Source organism: Patagioenas fasciata, chromosome 10 (genome assembly GCF_037038585.1).
Source record: "Patagioenas fasciata isolate bPatFas1 chromosome 10, bPatFas1.hap1, whole genome shotgun sequence".
NCBI classification, from domain to species: Eukaryota; Metazoa; Chordata; class Aves; order Columbiformes; family Columbidae; genus Patagioenas; species Patagioenas fasciata.
Window position 1 is genome coordinate 19,044,382 of NC_092529.1, and position 22,804 is coordinate 19,067,185.

Consider the following 22,804-nt stretch of genomic DNA (forward strand, 5'->3'; position numbering starts at 1 on the left):
ATCTTGCTTTAAAACTAATTAAGGATGTGCCTTGAAAGCACATGTATAGCAGTGCTTTGACTCAGTAGGTTCTCAGTACCACTCAAGTCTTAATAAATCACAGTAAGGGACGGAATTTTTATTTAGTGTAACAGTCTTGATCTCTGAATTTAAGGCCACTGAAGAATAGATTGACATTTATAATTGCTAGGTTGATCAGTAATGCAAATTTTAAATGGGGATTTCAAAACAAATTAACCTTTGCGACACATCGTGCAGAGGCACACAGACAGTGAAATCATTGAGAAGGTTCCCCTTGTCCTTACAGTGATCTATCACAAATCAGCGTACCCTCTATGGTGCTTAACCGCTCTGCAGCAAGAAACCTCTGGAGTATCAAGGTCCAAAAAATGAGCTGTGATAGCTGAAAGAACAACATGGACAGTTTGAGGCTGGGAAGTCTCTGCATGGACTATCATTGCTTTGCGTCACTCCCGGCAGACTTTTGTATTTTGGGACTAAGATTAGGATGTTTAGGCTAGGGCCAAATGGATTTATAATTAGATATGTGCAGGCCCTAACCTATTAACTGTGGCTCATGTTTCCCTACATCTACCATCCACATTTAACGAGACTGTGCTTTAAAGCCATCAATGGGAAAAGGATTTTCTGTACCCACATGCTTTTCTGCTCCAAATCTGCCCATCCTGCACTTTGCTGAGAACCTTTCACTGCTCAGTTGAGAGGCAGCTCAGGTTTTTCCCGCAAGCTGTCCCTCTTTGGGATACCACGCGGATAGAACAGGACAGTGTGTCAATATGGTCTCTGCTGTGTGCATTTATAAAATTAAGAACTAGATCCCACCTGGAGAAAACAATTGTATGTGATCAGCACCTATGTGTCATGCTTCTCAGGTAGAAAAGTGATCTTAACTGCAGAAGATGGAGTTGATTTTGATGGCACCATGTAAAATCTGGGGAGGTCCAAGAGCGTTACTTCCATGCAGAGATAACTACAGAGATGGAAAACACTGTCAAATGCTGGAAAATTTTGCAAAGCCCTGTTGAGAGGTGTATGGGGAAAGAGTGAGACAATCTAAGGCCAGACAACCATAGTAGGAATGGGAAGAGCAATGATATCACTTATCAGAGCAAACAGCTTTGATTTCTTCTCCCACAGGTACATCAGCTCCTGGAGAGTTCTTGTTAGTGCATGTAGCTGATGAGAACTCCAAGATCAGTGTCTGGTGGTGTCCCAAGGAACAGGAGACATTGGAACTGTGCTGTCATTGTAAGCACATACGATGTCTTTCTGCCATGGTCCACAGACTCACAGAAAATTGTTGTTTTCACATCTACAGTGCTTTGCCAAAAATTGCAGTTCCTATGGGCAGCCTTTAGTATCTTCAATATGCATTGCCAATGACTGAAGCTGAATACAGAAGAGATACCATTTTGTTTCGGTTTTTAGTCAGAATTTAACTGTGTGCCTCAACAGTTCTTACCAGAACAGAACAGCTAGAAACCAATGTGGAATACATTACCCATTATTCTGACCCTGTGGAAAACAGTAGATTTCGCAGATGCTTATGCACATCCTTTGTGTAACAGTGGAGCTATTGTATAACTTGTCTTTTTTTTTCATGAGTGAACGGGGGAAACTGGTAGAGTTATCTCCTGATCCCAAGGCTCAAGGATGATATAAATAGGGAATGAACAGTGGTATTAAAAGCTTCCTCTGATCAGAATACCTTCCCCCCCCACCAAGTTTATAAACAGAAATAAAACTAAAACAAGTTAAACTAAACAGACTAGAATAAACACAGAACTGCAGCAGATATTGTCATCGCCACTCACAGTGAGTGAATGGTATTTTGGTTAATTGGAAAGCAAAGCCACGGAAGATACTTAAAAGTGTCTAAGCCTGAGCAGTGGAAATGAAAAAATGTTTCTCTATGTGGTAGAGCACAGATGACTAATCTAGCTCCTGGTTCCATGGTGTCAATGGCACTAGTCGAGGCTTGGCAGTTGTCCCCATGGTGTGCATACAGGCACAGCACCAGGCACAGGAGGTCAGGACAAACCTTCCTGCTGGGGCCACACCAGCCACTTCCAGCTGAGATGCTGTTGGCTTCTGTCATTGTAAGGATGGCAAAAAGTGGGTGGTAGGTGAAGAAAAGCTGATGTGGTGGATATTGATGAGGCTACTGAATCATCAGCCAAATACTTGGAACATTTTTCAGAAGTTTTGGCAGACAATAGAGGATTGTGGTCCAGAAGAAAAAGGTACTTGTCTATCTGTCTGTCTTGTTCAGTAGATGTTTCCAGCTGCTGGTAATGGTAATAGGAGCTAATTAATAGATGGAAAGTTATTGCTTTTTAATGCATGCAAAGATTGTGCAACTTCTATAGACGTTCAGTTAAACATGCCTTGCTTTGTATGGCTCATTTTTTCTCATCTAGATAGCTGAAGTTTGTTCAAGAATTTCTTCCTTTCCCTATGCTAGATCATTTACTTAATATTTTTTTCCTCTTCTTCTCACAGAGGAGAATTCTCATAGAGGAGAATGAGACATTGCACATGGACTTTTTCCAAAATCAAAGCTCTTTGGTATGGTTAACCTTTTGGGTCTATCTTACTACTGATATTTATACAGATGTACTGGTAAAACCAAATTTATTATAGTACTTATTGTACTGAATTTGAGGTTCCTTATAATGTGGTTAGATGGATATTTATTAGACATGTTACGGTAGCTTTTTAAAACTTCTACAGCTGTCTAGTTGGGATTATGACATAAAACAGTATTTATTCTATACAATGCAGAAAATGTTATAGGAAGAGTAAATTCTAAGAAAAATACATACAACCACCAGAGTAATGGAGGGACAAAGAATAAAACTGTAGTTTTAAACAGCAGTTCTCAGCTGGAGTAAGGGAGGGGAATATTTAGGATGTGAGGAAGTCCAGGTGCAGGTTTTAAGTTCTCTAAAGTGCATCAGCAGTCTGCCTAACAGCTGACCTTTCCCTCATGAAATGGACATTTTTCATTTAGAAAAGGAAATGAGAATCATCTTCTTTGATCGTTTTTGCACTGATTAAGTAGAGTTTAGAAGTTCTGTGGGACAAGTTTCTTTAGGGACCAATTTCATAAAAAACAACCGTTTCATAGGCAGGTGGTTACTTTGACATTTTTAATGTTTTGTGTTAAGGTGGTATTGACTACTTTATTTCACTGATGGATTCAAGTGATAATGTTTTTTCCATGTCAGTGTTTTTTTAGCTCTGTGTTTCAGTGTTGTGTCTTCATAACAGTTTTTGGCACCATCATTACAAAAAGTTTCTATTAACATCTATGGGTTTTGGTCCTTTTTTCTTATTTAAGTCAGAAAATGAACGCACATATTGAATGTCCCATGAAAAAATCTGGAGGAGGCTTCTCCACAAGGAAGAAGAGACCATAAGGGCAAAAATATTGTAAAAGAATTATGAATTTCCTTTAAAAAGTAGTTTTCTGTAATCTTCAGAAAATGCAGACTCCTTAGGAAAACAGATCCCCCATTTTCATATACAGACATGAGCGATCTTAAAACATTTCACAAAGAAAAACCATTCTCGTTATTTCTATTTAACAGACCCATTTCTGTGGGAGGATGCGGAGGAGAGAGGAAATGAGGCCACTGGAAGGTTTTGTGGGTGGGATGGTGAAGCTGAGCAGCCATCAGTTTCCATTTCTCATGAAGGTGCAGCAGGAGGACAGAGAATGGGGTGAAGAGAGTTGTCCTCCTGTTTCTCACGCTTGCTTTTTGCACTTTCTTGTGACAAAAATTGTGTTTGCAGTCAGTATCACCACTGTGCAGAAGCTGCAGATCCCATCCCAGCTTTTGCCTTTCCAGCCTAAGTCAAGTTCTCCGCCCCAAATGCCAGGGGACCACCCCCATTGCATGTGCATAGTTAGTTCATCATGAGACAGCAGCTGTTGTGAACCAATAAATATGTACTTATCCTTTGCTTCTTGCAGATGGAGGAGTGGAAATATTAAAACTCCTCTCTTTAGATACTAAGAGCCTTGAATGGCACAGGATGCGATGTTGAGAAAGACGGAGGCAGGAGGGCATGAGGGAAAACTCTTTGTCCAGATCCCACACTGACTGGGAAGAGTTTTAATGATGACTTTTAAGAGTGCAGCTGCCAACTAAATTCAAGCTAATGCTGGTGAGAAATTACCATAGGTAAATCAAGGAGGCTTATATATTTTCTTAAATTTTTTAGCTGCCCATAGAGGGTTAAAGAGAACATAACTAAAAACAATTACATAGGAGTTATGGAGATCAAACAGAATGTGTTTGTTCACACAAAACTTCAAGGGAGGCAAATTAGAGAGGATTATCAGCATATTCTACTTTTTCAACAAATCTTACAAGGAAGGAGAAACATAATAATGTAAAGGAGCTGAAGATTCATGTTTCCATAATAGCTGTATCTGCACTATCCTACCTGCAAAATTTATTCTCTATGGGTGGTGATGTTATTGAATATTTTTGATTTCTTAGCCATCCTATTTTTTTCCTATGTAAGCAGCTCTTTTGAGTATGAATATTAACCTGCAGTTCTCTCCTAGCTAAAACTTTCTTTGGCAGCATTACACCTGGGCAAGGGCTCTTACAGGGAGGAAAGAGCAGTGTGCAAAAGTGATGAGAAACACACCTACAGAAATTCATTTTTGTTTGAGGTTGTTCATTCTAATTGTTCTCTTGAGGCTTGATCTGAAGCACAGAGAAATCCAAAGGGGACTCACTGGGCTGTGGGTCAGGTTTTCAGGTCACCTGTACATGGCAAGTGGTGCATAATGAGGGGCAAGCTGTGTGGTACCAGCTCCTCAGGCCTTACCCTGATGATGGAGGTAGGAATTCAGCCACTGGTTTCACTAAGTGCAGTTTCAGGGCTGGAGGAGAGCATGGCCACTCACTCCTCCTGCAGCAAAAGGCAATCACAGACCTTAGTGATCAGCAGGCTGGTGTGTCCCAGTAATGCAGTTGACCATGACCTGATTAATTGCTGCAAACCGTGCCCCCAAATGTTTTCTCTGTAGAGCTAGCACTTTTATGGATGGTAATGGTCCAAGAAGTTGTTAGAGCCACTGCTAGGACTTGATATGATTACAAATATATTTCCATGTGTAATTATGAGTACTATGATGGCTGATTTGTCCCTCCCATATCTATAAGCAGGCTGGGATTGATACATGTGTTTTGCAAACAGGACTACACACATTGAAAAAATTTTTGGGTGGACTTCTGTCTTTCTGTCTTTCTGTCTTTGTCTTTCTGTCTTTGTCTTTCTGTCTTTCTGTCTTTCTGTCTTTCTGTCTTTCTGTCTTTCTGTCTTTCTGTCTTTCTGTCTTTCTGTCTTTCTGTCTTTCTGTCTTTCTGTCTTTCTGTCTTTCTGTCTTTCTGTCTTTCTGTCTTTCTGTCTTTCTTTTTTCTGAACAGAATCCTTTAATTTGGTTTAAAAAGTTTGCTCTTGCAGACAGAAATGTCTTTCCTTTTAGTCTAGATTAGGCATTCAGGTGGGAGATTGGGTTTGGAGGTCCTGACCCATGTGTTTTCTGCAACCAAGTGTCAACCACTTTGGGCTATAGCCCGTTGTTGTCCTACCAAGTTTTGCCCAGCTTTTCTAGACTTAAAACTTGTGAGAGGTGGTTGTAGTTTTTTATCTTTTTTATAGACACCAACACGGTACGATCTAAGACCAGGAGTCCTGGACATCACCACAGTAATCTCAGTAAGAGTTTGAGACTTTCTTGGTCAATTGTAAAACTCCCGCCAGTTTCCACAGTGACAGAAACAGGTCTGTGGTGAAACCCGAGTTTTTAGCACTTAGTATCTCCACCTCCATGGGTATTCCTTCCTGGTATCTCATTGTTTTCCATTCATTGAGTTCTACTGGTGTCACAAGGATCTGGAAACAGATTTGTAATTACTAAGCATAAATCAGATTACTCCATGGCAGGAAAAGAAATGTTCCAGCCTGGAAGAAAGAGAGTTAATATAGAACTAATTTATCTTACACAGTTTCCAAAGATCCCAAGCTTCCTATTTAAATTCCCCTGTCATTAATCTAAGAAAGCTCTACTTTGTTCATAATTTACTACACCCTTCAATAAGCATTGTAATATTTGTTCAAGGTAAGTATATAAATCATTGTTGCCCTTCTCTACTTTTTTACTTATTTGGTTCTTTCAAGGTCACTAACCTACCTTATAGCTTTCATCTGGTTTAAATATTCTGCTATTACCTTTTACACCCTGCTTCCTAGTTCATGCTTATTTAGGTATCTACAGCTGCATCTTCTCAAGTAGCTATTGATCCATGTCTCCTTTCTAAAGGTTACTAATTTCATCAGCAGTAATGATACAAATTGCATCTGTTAGGGTTCACTTGCACCTTTGTGCTGTTTAGAAAGGGGGACTGGTTTCTGATTTTGTTGTTATTGACTGTATTTTTCTGCCTAGGATATCTAAAACAAATTCTGCCAATGATATTCAGTAAAATATACCGATTTTGACACATGTAGGCTTTCAGCACTCAGGTCATGCAGGGAGGCTAATCAATCCCTACTGACATCCAAGAGCCCGAAATGTAGCTGGGTAAGGCCCCAATCCAACAAAGCACTTAAGGATATCCTTATATAAACATATAATCTGTCCCCTTTTCAGTGTGATTTGGAGAGAAGTGCATTTCAGAGTAAAGCACCTCAGAGGATGCTGCTTCTTGCGAAGGCCACACAAGACCAGGCTGTTCCAGTCACAAATGCAAGCTCGGTACAAGGTGTCTGGTATTCTTGCGCTGAGCAAAGTATAATAGCTCTCTTCAAGTGTATCGCTGTGGAGATGTCCTCAATATTGGTGGAGGTTATTGGGGTGCTCCTGCTTCAGGATCATAGCGCATTTCTGAGTATAAGCCCTTGTCCTCTGCAGACGTGGTGAGCTCTTAAGAAAACTGAGTTTTGTTTGCTAACTGTTTAAGAGCCAATGAAATAATTCAGGAGTGGGCAGAGTAATAGTCTGGGTCCTGCAGGACGTGATAGCTGTGTTCACTGTGTGATGACTGGAGAGATCATCTTATCTTCTGGCTTCATTGGTTCCTTGAGCTAAGGATGTTACTGCCATGGGATTGCCATCCTACACCAAAAAACACAGGTGAAGTGTTCTGCTGCAGCTGTCTGCCAAGGAGTGAGTCTGGGATGGTTATCACCATGGTATAGAAGAGAATAGGGCTAAGAGGGACCTCAGGAGGTCATCTCATGCCCATGCAAACTGCTCCAGACACATTTGTTTGATGTGTTTCTTTAACCCTGCCAGCACTGGCGATCCCCCAGGCTCCCTGGGTGATCTGCTCTGGTGCCTAATGACCCTTGAAGCAGGAAAGTTATTCTAGTACTGAATTTAGCTCTCCCTTGCCACACTTAAACTCATTACTTTTTGTGCTCTCCCCATAGAGGTGGATAACAATTTATTGCCTTCCTCTTTGCATAAGCCTTCTACATAATTGAAGACTGTTATCATGTCTCCTCTCTGTCTTCCCTACTCTAGACTAAATAGCAGAGATAGGAGGATGAAAGCTGGAATGGGGTGTCAGGGAGGAGTTAGAGGAGGAAATCAGAGAAAGATTAATCCTGCTTCCTGTCCCTACAGAAATGGACTTTTCCTTCTCAAGGATGGGGACTGTGGGAGGGAGACACATGCTTCTCAGTGCTTATAATTCACTAACACAGCTCTGTGTATCAGATTGTTGGGTTGCTGCCTTGCAGCCCATGGAAGAGGGGTTTGCGCTGACCCTGTGCTGAGCTGCGACACTCCTGTCCAGCCTTGTGTGCTTGTGAAGTAAAGCTTTAATTTCTGACGTTGGTGAGGAGTGTATCCAACTCCCCTGTCAGCTCCTGCAAGATGTATCTGGTTGAGCTTCTGTGTAGAATGAAAGTTGTTTCTAGGTCCTGTGTGTATGTTAGAAAAAGACAGTATAGCACCATCACGCTGCAGCAGCATCCAGACAGCCCACCACCAGCCCTGCCAAGGAGCAGGAGCCTCTTCCCTGGTGACAAAAGGGAAATTCTGTTGGGAGCACTGCCTTCACCGCAGCTGCATCCTTCCCACCCGTGCACGGGACGGAGAGCCACCCACCGCACACCCTGCCGACATGTGTTTCACAACTTGATTGCTGTTCATAAAACCAACACATGGAACAGGCAAACAGCATCTAATCCAAAATGCCCCGGGGCGTATTATGTCAATGTCACATACATTAAGAAAGTACAGCAAGCACTCGGAGTGACTTCTCGTGTTCGTAGCCCTTTTCCATTATTCACGTCTGCTGTCAGAGCTGCCGCACGTACGCAGCCGTTGCATTGTGGCTGTCATAACCTGGAGGAAACAAAAATAGCTCCCAGCCTGGAAACTTCCAAAATCACAAGGTGGGGGATAACATAGGGAAAAAATGGTTCTTCACCACTTAATGTTCCCCAACAGCTTTCAGCAACAAATTTTGCCTTGCTCTACGTGCTCCAAGAACAGCACATAAGGTGGAGCTGTTTTCCTTAGACTCTTGGCGACATGGGATCACAGTTTTATTTACATTAGAATAGGCCTTGAAGAAAACAAAATATTAGAAGCTGTTTGGGACAGCAGGGAGGTCCTTTGCATTGCAAGTGCATTGTGAACTAGCTCCAGCATCCCCCGGCTTCTCTCTGCCTCCCCCACTGGCTCATCACTCAGGTATTGGACTTTCTAGTTCGATTTCACAGTAAAAAAAAAAAAATCATCTTGATAAATTACAATTCGATTTTTTTTTTTTTAATAAAAAAGCCCCTCTCCTTTCCTCCCCTTCCTCCCCAGAGTGACTTTGAAGATGACATTTGTATTTCTGAATTAAAACCGCATTTGCCCAACACTGTGAAGGGAGGAGGCAGGGGCAGAAGAGAGAGAAACCCTTTTGTTCTCCTCCTCTTGGTTCCCCCTCACCTGCCAGGGCCAAGCTCCAAAATAATTCCTAACAGCTGAGGTTAGCCGGGGACATCTAATCCCGGAAAGCTGACTCTGAATTCCAGCACACAGCATTTGAGTTTCATCAACCACCATTTACATCTTATTCTCCCAGAACTCTGAAGAAGTGTGGATATGCATACGAGTATGCACTTATTTAATTGAAAACAACAACAACAAACTTTTAATAAATCTGAACCCAAATGGCATCGACAGCAGAAGCAACATTTATACTTCTAAAAGCTAAGAAAGCTCAGGAATTGTTTTGAGGATGTACTGGGGTCTTTTGAATGTTTCCTAAGCAGTCATGATTATAGAATGTCCAAGAACTGCGATGTTCCACTGAAGGGAGAGCAGAGTCCTCTTTCCCTGATTTTGTATAATGGAAAGAGATTGTTCTCTGTAAATGGAGCTTAAAGTATCTTACCGAGTTTGCTGAGACCTGTCCTATTTTTTAACAAAGGGGGTGCAAGAAGCATCCTGGCAACACAACAGAAAGAAAGTTCTTGGGGTTCAGCTGGACTGAGATGGGAGGATGTGGCAGCAACAGGCTCACTATGAGGGATAATGCACCTTCCCAGGCATGAATGGGGACCAAGCAAGACGTGTTGGGTAAAAATACAGTAGTTGTTCTTCTTTGGAGTCAATGAGCAGGGATAACATGCTGTTTTTCTCAGGGGAGTTTCAATTATTTTGAAGACAGTTCCCCAGTTAGCTGTAACTGTATCTATGATCCAAACATAAAACTCCCCATCAGTTCTGTTGCACCCCTTCCCAAAAAGAAAATTCTAGCATCTGTACTTTTGGTAGTGTTTGCTTTAAGACCATACACTTTTTATTAAGAAAAAACTTTGGCTTTGCTTTTTAGCCAATTGAAATGAGTAATGAAAATGTTATTTGCATAGAACAAAGGAAATAGTTTATTTTAAATTATCTCATCTTACTAATTGATTACAACAGGACTACTTGGATGTGTGCAGTGAACAGCATCCGGTCCCTCTGCTCCGAGCAGGGCTTCAGCCAGGCTGGTATAAACCATCCCACAGGAGAAAACAAGAGGAAAAGCTGTCAGGTATTTCAGTCTGCCTGTCCCATAGAGCCAGCTTCGTGTCCACAAGGAACTCATTTGAGTGTCTGAAAAGAACATGTTCTAAAAATAGAAGTTTCTGTGGAAGGTGAAACACTAGAGGATATTGATAATTAAAAACACAGTCTGGAAATTAAGAAAAAAAAAAAAATCCTAGCGAAAATTCCTTCAAGGAATAGGCATTTTCTGTTGTTCAGTGCAGACATCACTGATAGCCTGCTATTATAATATGGAAAGTACTTTCTATCAATGAAAACTAATAATATAAATCCATAGTATGTCTGAATTTAAATCAGAAAGGGAAACAATTAATATAAAGGATTACAGTATTACTGTACAATTCCCTTGAGGTACAAAAAACCTTGTATCTGAAAGTGACTTAAATATAATAATCTTCAAATGTTCATGTCTGAAAATGTTTCCTAAATGCTGTTTCCAAAATAGATGTCATGACATAGCAAATATGTCCTGAACTGATTCCAAAACCATGGCAAATGTTGTTTCACATAAACACAGAAGAAAAAGTAACATTGACAGAAATGAAAGGGTGAAAAATCGTCCAGGTCTGTGTGTTAACAAAAAGAGAGAAAAGGCTTTAACAGGAGCTTGGAGAAGCAACGTCATTCCCAGCTCACCAACACATCCACGTGGTTTGCGTGGTTGTGATCTATTCCCTTTCAGCTCTGGCAGCCACTCCCACTGCTGCCTACTGCAAAGAAGTAGGTCAAAAACCTATTTTTGTCTCAATTTTTCTGTGGCCCCACCATAGTCCCTATCCCTGCGTGGGGACAGGAGAACCTCTGCCCAGTGTCAGGGTGAGCAGGGTGACCTGTCCCCAGTTCCCTCTATGGTCAGTGACAAGAGAGAAAAATGTCTCCAGCAGCAGGAATTACCCTTGGGGTGCCCGTCTCCCTCTGCTCACTGGAGAGAGATTTTAAGGCAATCAGGGACTTAGTCTGTGGTTAAGTGGCCAAATATAATAGGGTGAATCTGAGCCAGAGAACACGTAACAAAAGCGGCCCTGCAAACACTTGTGTTGGTGTGGCTGAGGTGGGGATGAATGAAGACACAAGGCAGAAGGAGGAAGCTGGGGACCAAGCAGAAGGATTTGTGCTGTGACTGCACAGTTTGGTGCTCCCGGAATGAGAGCTGCCTGTTTCTCCTTCTGTCCCCCAGGGCTAGTGATTTTATCACCTCTGTTTGCTAACATCCTTCCTTCCTCCCCAGGTACCAGCTACCCTTTCCATCCTCCCCATCCCCCTCCCCCAAATTATCAAATGGATTAAGACAATTCAGTTAAATTCAGCAATTGTTTTCCACTTGTTCTTACCTTTGAAGTTAGCTAGAAGACATGCTCCTCTGATTTTCCCACTATATCATCTGGAAATTAAAAATAAATAATTATTTTTAAGAATTAACCTGAAGATACCGTATCTCCTTATGGAGTTGCCTTATTTGTATCTCTTTGTCATGAGTACCAAAATCCTCTTCTCACTGCTTCACCTCTCTCCTGTCAATGCGAAGCAAAGGCTGGCAGGGACGGTGGTTTTGCCATGCCAGAGCTCTGTGACCTTTGGGAGGACAAGTGATCCATCTCCCTGTGGGAGACTTTGCGTTTTGCCGCTAGTCAAGAAAATACTGTCCCCAAGTGAATAATTTTATGAGTGGCAAAGTCAGCCAATGCTCCCGCCTAAGGACACGGCACTGTCCTAACACTCCGCTTTACCATTTTTTACCGTTGAGGTGAGTTGTAGGAGATGCCAAGCAAGGACATTAATCGTAATGTGGATGTCTAATTAGGTTTTCCTAAAGTACCTGCAGGTTTTACTCAAGCGCTGTGCTATTTGGCTGAGGGAACTGCAATCTCTGTGACATTAAAACAAACTGCAAAGTGGTTGCCTCATCATTCTGCTCCTAGCAGGTCTTGAGTCCAGCTTTTCAGACCAATTTTTCCCTTTTCACAGCACATCTGTCAAGATTCCCACTCTGGAAAAAAAAGATCAGAGCAAATGCAGACTGAGGAAAACAAAAGCTGACCCAAACCTTTGACCTAAACTTAACATAAAGCCAAATGAAACCTTAGAGGTTTGTAAACGTTCATGAGACATTTCCATCTCCTGCTCCCCTCTCCTTTATCTTTAGTTTCTTTATGCTTCTACGCTTACTGTTTCTGACTGAAAGTTGTATTTTAAACCTCACTAAATTAATGGAAAGACTTTCACCGATTTTAACAGCTTTTGATTCAACCTCCCAAAGAAAGGAAATGAAAGTGTCTTCAAACTTAAGAAAAAACAAAACCTGAAAAGAAATGAGGAAAATCAGAGGTCAAATGCAATTTTCGAGCTAGCAGCACATGTTCTTCATCTGAACCATGCCCATAAAATTGATATTGATAATGTTAAGCTAGAAAAAAAATTACTGTACAGAAACAGAGAACTACTAAGTCAACAGTGAACTGCTTTGATAAGCTATAATGTCTATTTGCAACAACTGGAAATTTTGCCATTCGTTACTATCAGCTTGTGCTGTAGAAGAATACCACTACTCATCAGCTGCCATTTACAACCTGAAGTTTCAATCTGTATGTGTGAGATTGTCTTTTTCCTTGTATAAAAAATGCACGAAAAATGTCAATTGCACGCAAAATTTATTAGGGAAATAACTCTCTGATACTGATACAACTTTAAACTTTCTAGGTGACTTTTTTTCAGAAGGGGGCAAAAATGTGATAGTTTATAGGGCTTAATAACACCTGAGCTTCCCTGAATGATGCATTAGATGGTTAAAATAAGATTCATGGATGAAGGATTTGAGGAAGGCTGGTAAAACCAGCTCAAGCAGAAATTAAGACATGGATTTTCTTGGGTGGCTGTTGTCATGCTGTCATTTGTCAGTGACAATTCCAATGGATTAGTGTTGCCAGGTCAGAGCTTGGTCTCCTCTGAAGTATTGAGCTGCCTTGAGCTCCTATTTTGCACACACAAATTGAGTGCTTCGTGTGCGCAGACTGGTATGGCTGCATATTTTACTTGTGAATACATGCACAGCTTATCTAGAGAATTATTTCCTAATATTTGTGCAACAGACAGTTTTGATTTTGACAGTCACTGGGTAGACATACACACAGAACAGCGTGTGCTCCAAAGACTCACTCGATCTTAACGGAAAACACAGATGTGGGAAATGGTCCTAGGAAGATGCTGGTAATAAGCACTACTGCTCATTCATAATGTTGCTGTAAATGAGGATTATTTTGTCAATTATATGCATATTTTACACAGTATGCACTTTTTTTTGTCATTCTCTCTCTTTCTTCATGTTCTTTTTGTCCCCACTTTGTCTTTTTTTTCCCTTTCCTACTAGATTTTCTAAACAATGTTCATCTTCTAAGGAAAATGCAGACCTTGACCCAAAGGTGCTGGCTGAGGTACATGGACCATCCATTGCAGGGTAGCAGTGTTGGAGGGAATCCTCTGGATAGAGATATCAGGGACAGAAGAAATAACCCTACTTGCTTTTTTCAGCCCAAGTTAAAAGTGACAACCTATTTTCACTGTTAAAACTTAGAAATCTTGTCTTTTTCTCCCCACTCATCTGGGATTCACTTTTTCATCGCCTGAAATGGCTCTACTGTTGCATTTTTTTTTTTTGTAGATGTTTGATCTATCTGGTTCTAGAAAACAAACAGGGTATGAATTACTGGAAATAAGGCAAAATGTACCAGACACAGACTCAGCGCATTCTCTGTAGCTCATATTCTCTGAAGACTCATTCGTTCCTTTTCTCATTTTAAATATTTCCGCTCTTCCTTCTGGCCTGATCTTGTTATTTGCTTCATTGGCCATTTGTTATCCGGCTCTTGGCGAAATATCAGGGAAATCTTCCTGGCCATGAACTGGGAAGCGCTTTCTTAAGGGAACAACAGCAGCTTCTTTGTTTGGGAAAGCTGAAAATGAGACAAACCCAAATATTGTCTTTGCTGAGACAAAGTTCGTGAGGACTGCAATGTTCTTTGTTGGACTCAGTTGTGTAGCTGATGAAGCTTGTCCAGTTGGGCTTTTCTTTGTTTTTTTAGAGGGTTTAGGGTGTCATTTCTCCCTGTAAAACTTCCTTTATTGGTGGTCAGGTAGATAGCAATAGCAGGATGGACTGAGCTGCAGTCTGGTGGGAGCTGAGCTCCACGTGTGTGGCTCCCAGAAAGTGGTGGGTCTTCTCATCCAGGGGTGGAGATGTCTTTCTGGCTACATGCAGCCCAGACTGTTGTTAAAATGAGCAAACTCTGTGCTTTCATGTCTGCTGAGTCCACAGCTTCCTCAGCCCGGACGAGATGGGTTTAGACCCAATCTGGGCCTCAAACTTTACACTTTTGCAGTTTCATCAAAGGTTTGACTTTGCTCTGAGGTTATCCTGACATTCAGCTGCTTCGAGGCTGTTGGGTTCCTCGCTGTCCCTCGCCAGCTGAAAGTTCACAGCTGAGCTGTGCAAGTGTGTTCTAACTTCAGAACAAACTCAAGAAAAGGCAGCTCCAGCTGCAGCTCACAGCCTGCCAGAGAGACTCCCCTGGCAGGTCTCCGACAAGCCTGTTATGACAAGTTCACCCCAACCACCAATCCTGGCGAATGTGACAATTTGCATGAAGTTCATATTAGTTCAACATTAGCTCATGTTGCCAGCAATTCAGTAGTTCCTTCTAACTTGCTTGAATCTCAGCTGAAAGATCTGAGCACACTTGACATGTAGTCTATCTGAGAAAGTCATGAAGGTGGGCTTAGTTTTCACAGATATCATAGTGCAAGTGTATGTTATGATGTCTTCTGAAAGGACCGAAGACTTTAAGTCCCAATACGTAGTTTTCATCTCTGCAAGATGTAATAGCTTTCAGATAAGCTTCCGAAACAGCACAGGACATACAAAAAGTAGGTTTAAATAATAATTTTCATTTTCACTCACTGATTCAGTGAGGCCTTAAACCAATTGCATAAAACCGAATATTTGTAGAGCCTTTCTTTTAAAACAGTTTCTACTGCTTTGACTCTATTTATTAAAACACAGCCTGTTTAAAAGCAATTTCTCCCCTCTAAAGCACTCTGTGCGTTATAACCTCTGTGATACCTTCAGCTGCTACAAAGTTGTTGTAGAGCTGAGAAAGTTCATGTTAAATAGATTTTGTATTATGTTCCTCAAGTTTGTCAAAAGGGTTTATTTGCTCAGAAAATAAACATGTTGGTCACATTTTGGAGAAGGGTTTGCTGAAAAATCTCTTATCTGATTTATTTTTTAAACTGGAAATTAAGCCAAATTTCAGTTGGTATAAAATTAATAGTATTACACAGATATTACCAAGGTAGATAACATTTTCCCTCCTGTCCTGATTTATTGTGGGAAACAAGGATTAAACTATTGTGTCATCCCTGGTGTTGGGTGAATCCTGTGCACTCTGGGCTGAGGCTAATGATCCATCTTCAGTCCTTGACTAGATCCTGGAGCAAGGCAGAGGTTTCCACAGCTCCCCACGGATTTCTGCAGTGCAGAAGGTAGCACCATATCCAATGACCTCATCAGGTACCTGTTCACATGTGGCCTAGAGATGCACCCCCAGCTGTTGGAGCCAGGAACATTTCCACCCTGCTGGAAAGGGCTTCCCGAAGAGGAAGAGAAATTCCTCTTGGTGCTATGCAGAGCAGACAGTGACTTTGCAGGGATGTCTGTGGGAAGGGACACCCATGGGAAGAGGTGGCTCCTCCGCAGCCCTGGGAATGAGAGGCATGTCTGTGGTGGGAGGCAGCACTCATGGGGTTCCCAGCTTTCACCATTGAGCATTGTTCTGAACAAACATAGATGCTATATATGAATGTGAAGCTTAATTTTGTGGTTTTTACACCCACCGCATTTCTTGGAGTTGACATTTTCTGGAACTTCAGGGGGTTTTATCTCTAGGCTGTTGTTTCTTTTTTTTTTTTTTTTCTTTTTTCTTTTCCTTGTTCATTTTATAAAAAGCTAACAACCCATGCTTTTTAATTTACATACTAAAATAGCATGCAATTATATTGACTTATGCTTTAGTGAAAGCAGCCTTGTGATGCTGTCCTCTACTCAAAGGTGTACAAACCTAGAGGGCTGTGGGGGGACATCCTTGGTTGGTATAACATGGCACAGCTGCACCATGACATTGTTTGGGTGGATGCTAAGAAATCTGTAGCAATTCCCTGGGGAAATGTGGGGTCGGGAAAAGAGAAGAAATGCCTGTTTCACCCACTGTTCCGCTTGGTGCCCAACAGTGAGAACAAAGTGCCTTGTTTTTCAGAAATGCCTTGGACCAGCTGTGACTGAACAGCACACAGGCTGTTGCTTGTTCCTGGCAGTACCTACAATGTGCAGGGTATTATCCAGGTAGAAGAAGGTTAAGGTTAAAAAGACACAGAAGACAGAGGGAGGTTATTCAAGGTAGCAGCTATTTAGTGTAAGTGTAATCTCATTCATTCTAAAACTTCAGCCCTTTGTGATGATTTCATAGTTTTAAAGGAAAACATTTTACTTCCCCCTTAGGAATACTGAAAAGCTCTTCACTCTTACTGCTCTGTGGCAGAAGATACCCCATTAAGTTTTGAGCAAGGCTTTGACATGAGGTATGTAGTACTCGCATCTGAAAATCAGATGATTATTTTCTCTGAAGATGGAAAAAAAGACGGGACAGTCACCCTTTTTCCAGGAATTTCCAACCAGCCAGAGTAGTTATGCCTTTTAATTCATTGGCAAGTGGGCTGTAGTGGAGGTCATTGAGTCCCCTTGTCAGACATGGGATGATGGGTATGCAGAGATGGCAGGATTGTTGTCACCTCTTGCTCTACCACGTGGCTTTAGCAGACATCATAAGTCAAAACCCTGAAGGGTCTCTTCAAACCCCTGTGCACCCTGACCTATCACGGTCCTTTTCTCAAAGCTGTTCCTTCACCCTTTACCAGCCAGAATGGTTGGTTTTGGCACACGAAGCAACAAAGTCCAACAGAGCCAACTTGAAGAATCTGATAGTAGCCCCAGACAGGTGTTGAGGGACATTCCCCATTGACTGAAAGTTTCTAGTCTAGTTTCAAGGACACTTCAGTTTTCAAATTCCTTTTCCATTGGACTTGTACGTGTGAAGTCAGGTAGCAGAGATAAAGGCTGGCACAAGAACATATGCCTCACTGTCTAACGGCTATTGTGTACAATAATTATAGTAGCATACACTTTGGACTGACAACACTTTTCAGCAACAGAGTACTTTAGAAACATTAATCTCACATCAGCTATTTGTGTTGAATATTGCCTTTTTCAGCAGGTGATGTGAGCTAATATTATCCTACTGTTATAGATAGCAAAACAAACAGAGAAAGAAACATTAAGTGACTCACCTAAGGTTAACCAATAGAGCTTGGGGATTATTCCCTCCCAGTGATCAAGAAATGTGTGCAATATTTATGAGAAATATCATATGTCCACATATGATAAATTAGAAGTGAAATGAGCTTATAAGGTTATTAATTCACCAGTATGAGGGATATTTTCATTGCGTGGTATTATGAAAGCCAGCAGGACACAGAGCTTACAGACAGCAAAGGCCAGATCCTGCAAAACGTCACCGTGTTCCTGCTTGTGCAAGTCCCATGGACTTCAGTTTCTTAAAGGGGAGCTGGAACTTCAGCAGGTGATCAATAAAATTCTGCAGTTGTGATGAGCTTGTGGTTTGGTAAAAATGGCCAAAGTTTTAACTCCTTTAGCCTGTCTTCTCCCTCTTGGCCATTTGACATTCCATTAGCTAAAAGGGATTAATACTGATGGGACTGTTTCCCAAATATGAGGATAGGCTACGTGATGGGGAGCAGAAGTTGTGTGTCCATGTGACTTCTACAACAAGTCTCGAGGTTACAGCATCTCTGAAACTGAACACTGACAGTATAGTAATTTTAGGAAAAAAATTATCCCTTAGTTGAGTAAATTTCAGGGGGAAAAAAAAAAGTTTACTTTGAAAAATTGGATAATAATATGGCTAATGTATTTGTACATAGGGGAAAGGAGAACCCAGGTCTTTTGTTCCTGGACTTTCTTCTCTTACATTGCATAATTAATGCCATTCAAGAAAGAAACCTCTGCAGAATATGTCTAATTGCTAACTAATTACGTTTCAAGAAAAACGAGCAGGGTCCCAGATTTCAGTTGGCTTGGATGTTTGAGGGCAAATAATGAGTTACGTAATAAAACAACAGAATCATTAAACATTGATTTACATGTTTATTTTGCTATAAGAAATTAAATTTTTATTGGCACAGAATTAAACAGAGGTTTATGTGCTTGTATTCCCCATTGCCTCTCATACTCCAGTAATATAGCAATATTCATAAATCACATCAGAGTTTTCAAATTTCCTCAGGAGTGACCTATGCAAGAAACCCTTAACAACTTTCTGAAACACAATTAAGCTGTAATATCCTAATAACTATTTTATGGTTAGTTTGGTTGCTACAAGGATACATTTAAAGAAACCAAAGTACATGATGAGGATAAGATAAAATGTGGGTTTAGTGTCATGTAGTTATTCCACTAGAAAGATTTATTCTATGTTTCATTACTTCATTGAATGTGGCAAAACAGTCTATTCCTTGAGGGAGAGGAAACTTTATAACAAAATCATGGAATGGTTTAGGTTAGAAGGGACCTTAAAGATCATCTACTTCCAGCCCCCCTGCCATGGACAGGACATCTTCCACTAGACCAGGTCGCTCAGAGCCCCGTCCAACCTGGCCTTGGGTATAATCTGTATAATGAAATGTGAAAATACTAGGTCTTCAACCAAGCCAAACAGGAAAAACACTATATATTAAATAAAACTTTTATTTACATATTGAAGGGCTCTGTTCCCCTTGCAATCAGATACATTTGTGTGATACAGGTAATTGACAATTAACTTTCATGAATATGTAACACTTTACTGCATTTAACCAAGCTCACAGCTACCGTAATCTTATACACGCGTTAGGTGAAGTGATTCCCCGTGTGTCCAGTGTCTCAGATAAATACATACCTTCCTTATAACCTCAAGGGTTGTAAGGTCATTCCATGCCTCATGTGCATATATATGAACACTCATACAGTAGCATGCACACACATATACTCTCTCCGTATGCATTTGTATGTATAAATGTACATGTGTTCAGTCACACATGTGGTCTCCACTTTAGGACAGGCTTAATAGTAAAATGTCATTAAGGGTGGGACAGACGTTATCAAGCACAATTTGAACTATGTTTCTGCAATGCCCAGCATCCCTGAAGCCCATTTTCATCCCATTACAGTTTTTGAACTTTCTGCAACGCTCACTATGCCAAATTGAGATGACAAAGTGCTACATTTTGAAATTGTTAAAGGTATTTGTTTTTTCTTTAATTTCTTTTACCACAGAATGAAAAGGATAAAAAATGATTCTTTTTTTTCTCAGTAATTGTAGGTCTGACTTCTCAAACCTTATGGGGGCAGAAAACTTCCTCTGAACTCTGTGTATGTTGGGACCCACCTCATAAGCACCTTGCTTTATCCCACTCCATCATCATCACCACCTCTTGTTTGAGATGTGGGTTTTCATTCTGTCCTTGCTAGTTAAGACTAGTGAGTCATTTCAGGTGGTAGTTAAGCTAAAATATTTCTTGGTGTGTATGTCTTTTCATGCCACCTGTCTTCGGGCAAGGGGCTTTCTATTGCTGTTGGACCTTCTGGGATATCAAGTTTCTGTAGGTGACTTTCTTCAGGACTTCTTGCCCTTACTGACCTGTTTTCCATCTACACCCAGGAGGCTGACCCATGACTGAATCACTGAGGGGCCAAACCTCCCAAGATCAACCTCTCACCAGGCACTCTGTGTGGTGACGTCTTGACATCATCCATGGAGAAGCAGCTTAGAAGAGCCTCTATGACTGATCAGAGATCTTCACTGTGTCTGAGTCATCCTGATGTCACTCTGTTGTTTATGACCCAGCCAACTGATGCCTGGCTCTGTGATTTTATTTACAGGTGCCCCCCCAGTACTGCTGGGGGCCCTCCCAGTACCACCAGTACAGCCACTGTGGTGAACGCATAATGTTCACAGCAAGTATTCAGCCAGTGGCAGCCTGAACCAATGTGCTCACTGATTGTAATAATATGCAAGAGAAATATGTCTGAGCTAAACTCATTGCACACATCCATTACATGAGGGAAGCATCAATATTTCTGTAAATACACCAGGGAATTTATTCATCTCGCCCTTCAGCAATGGTGAATTACGTTGGTAACTGGTGCAATTCAGAAGTGTATACAGCCATAATGAGAAAATACCATGGTTTCCCTTGAAGTAATATAGTGGTTATTGCTGATGGTTACTGCCTTTGTGAAGTATTAACGTGTGGTTGTAATGCACTCCTGTAGCAAAATTATAGGGGCCTGTAGAATGTTATTTGGCAACACTTGCTAATGTTGAGGTGGTAATGAAGAAATGGAGTAAAAGAAATACAGAGTATACTGAAGTCATAAAATAAACTGTGGTGTGACTTGAGAAAGCTGTTCTGAAGAGTAAGATGATGTCTATTTCTGGTTTTGCCTTTTGAATATGGTAGAAGAACTTAAGAGCTGATTTGAGGCAATCTATTTGAAATAGCTAAGTAACAGAAACAAACCTTACTCTTATTTTTGTTACTGCTGCTGCCTGGGAAAAGCATCTGAATTGCTGGGCTTTTGAAGATCATCTTCCTGTCATTCCAAACCCATCCTGAAGCATTAGCTGGCCAATTAAAATAATCTCTCCTTTGGAAAGCCAGCATTTGTTAGAGTTACAAATGAAGGCTTCTTTGTACTGCATCTATTTTCCTCATTTGTTCATTTACATAACTCCCTCCACTGTTACTCCAGTGCCTGTAGGCATATCTCAATAAAAGGGTAAGGCCATAAAGACAGACATTTCTAGTTATAGATGAACCTTCCACATGTTGCAGATCTGTCTCAGACACTTATCTTGGTTTATCTCCACCTGTTTAAATTGGAAAACTCACAAAAATCCATCTCCTGTGAGATTTCCAATGTTTCTTGATTTCATTTGGGTCAGAACTGCCAGAGATGCATTTCTCAAAGCATGTCTGAGCTGATGCCAGGAACACGGAGTACTGGACTGTGCCACTTAAAAAAAGTTTTATTTGAAAAGTCACCACATTTTCTAGTTTAAAAAAAAAAAAATAAAAAAAAAAATTGGCATAGTTCAGTCTTGGGTACGACTAAAAGAGCTGCCCTGATTTATTGGTGTCAAAGTACGTTTGGGCTGAACATTATTTTGTAATGGAAAAAATGACAGTGGAAGCACCGCCTATCAGCACTGCTTGGATGGGATGAGCCTTAAATTGCAAGTGTCTTTAATATGGGAGAAAAGGAAGACTGTTGAAAGTGTTGTACCTAGAAGGCCGTTTCAGTCTCCCAGATAAAGGTGGCTGTGAAGTCAACCTCAACAACATCTGGGTTTCTTCCGAGTAAATAATGATATTTGCCTGCTCTGCACCTCACCCTGGTCCTGCAAAGCAAATGGGGAGAAGTTTCTCATTTCTGTCCCACCAGGAGTGCTGAGCCATGAATATAGAGTAGTGATTTAGAGAATGTCTCACAGGAGAAACTTTCTGTGTACAGGAATTTAATAAAAAAATTATATTCTCCAGTTGGTAACATAATTGTTTCCTGCTGTCCTTTAATTTTCCACTTTTTCTTTTTTTCTTGTGCATGATAAAGTCATTTTCTTTTGATTAAGTTCTTTTTCTTGCACGTTGACTTACCCAAAGCAGAACATTGATACCAGGACATGTGTACCAGGGACTACCCAGAGACGAACAAAAAACCAAATGTAAGTGACTGGTGGTGACCAAGAGCCAAGCTTACTGTTAATAAACCAGTCTGTTTCAGCACTTGTCCCACCAAAACAAAAATATTATCTGAGGCATTTTTAATAGGAGAACCCCTGTGCAAAGAGAGACCTTACTAAGACAGATACTCCTGCCCTTCCTGAAACCACTGAGTTCGTTTATCCCCAAAACATGGGATAGAGGTGACTTTTGGCTTTAAATCTGCTTTATGACCCATTGAGACTACAGCTGAGGCCTTAAACAAGACAAAATTAGTAGCAAATATAAATTTAATTTTGTGAACTAAAAACAATACAGAAAAATCAACACTGACAGGAAAACTCTGACGTGAAAAATTACACTGGAATTAGCAGAGTTCTCTGCACCTATATACATTTCTTGTAGCAGATGTTCTGGCTGTCCAGCTTTCAGGCAACTACTCTTGGTCAAATTGCTCCAGACACTAAAAAAAAAGTGGTCCTTATTTTGTAACTTTTAGTACTGTTTATTTTGGGCGAACAAAATTGTCTTCTGTCTTAAGATGCTTAATGATTATTTGAAAGAAACTTGATGAATAGAAGAGCATGTACTCCCACTTGGGGCAAATGTATTTTTGCAGTGATTCATAATAATTAATCTTTGTCTCAATGGAATGCATTAATTTCTCCTACTGGTGGTGACTATACTTCTGTTTTTTTTCCTAAGTTAGATGGTTCTGTTCCAGAGGAACATTCGCTGATTAAACAGAACCACGACTGGGTACTCAGGTTATGTCACTATTATCCAAATGATCTTTTAAAGAACACAGAGTAG

At 40.8% G+C, this 22,804-nt stretch overlaps 1 long non-coding RNA gene across 2 annotated transcripts; it reads left to right on the forward strand.

The window, feature by feature from the left end:
* Window positions 1-250: 250 nt before the first annotated feature.
* LOC136105816 (uncharacterized) lies at window positions 251-22,216 on the forward strand. Of its 2 annotated transcripts, XR_011740769.1 has the most exons (7): window positions 251-1,269; window positions 2,524-2,589; window positions 9,980-10,091; window positions 12,071-12,191; window positions 16,653-16,732; window positions 19,436-19,507; window positions 19,927-22,216. It is a non-coding gene; the product is annotated as an uncharacterized lncRNA (long non-coding RNA). The 2 variants fall into 2 exon arrangements; XR_010652048.2 differs by lacking the exons at window positions 251-1,269; window positions 2,524-2,589 and adding an exon at window positions 9,369-9,631.
* Window positions 22,217-22,804: the final 588 nt, after the last annotated feature.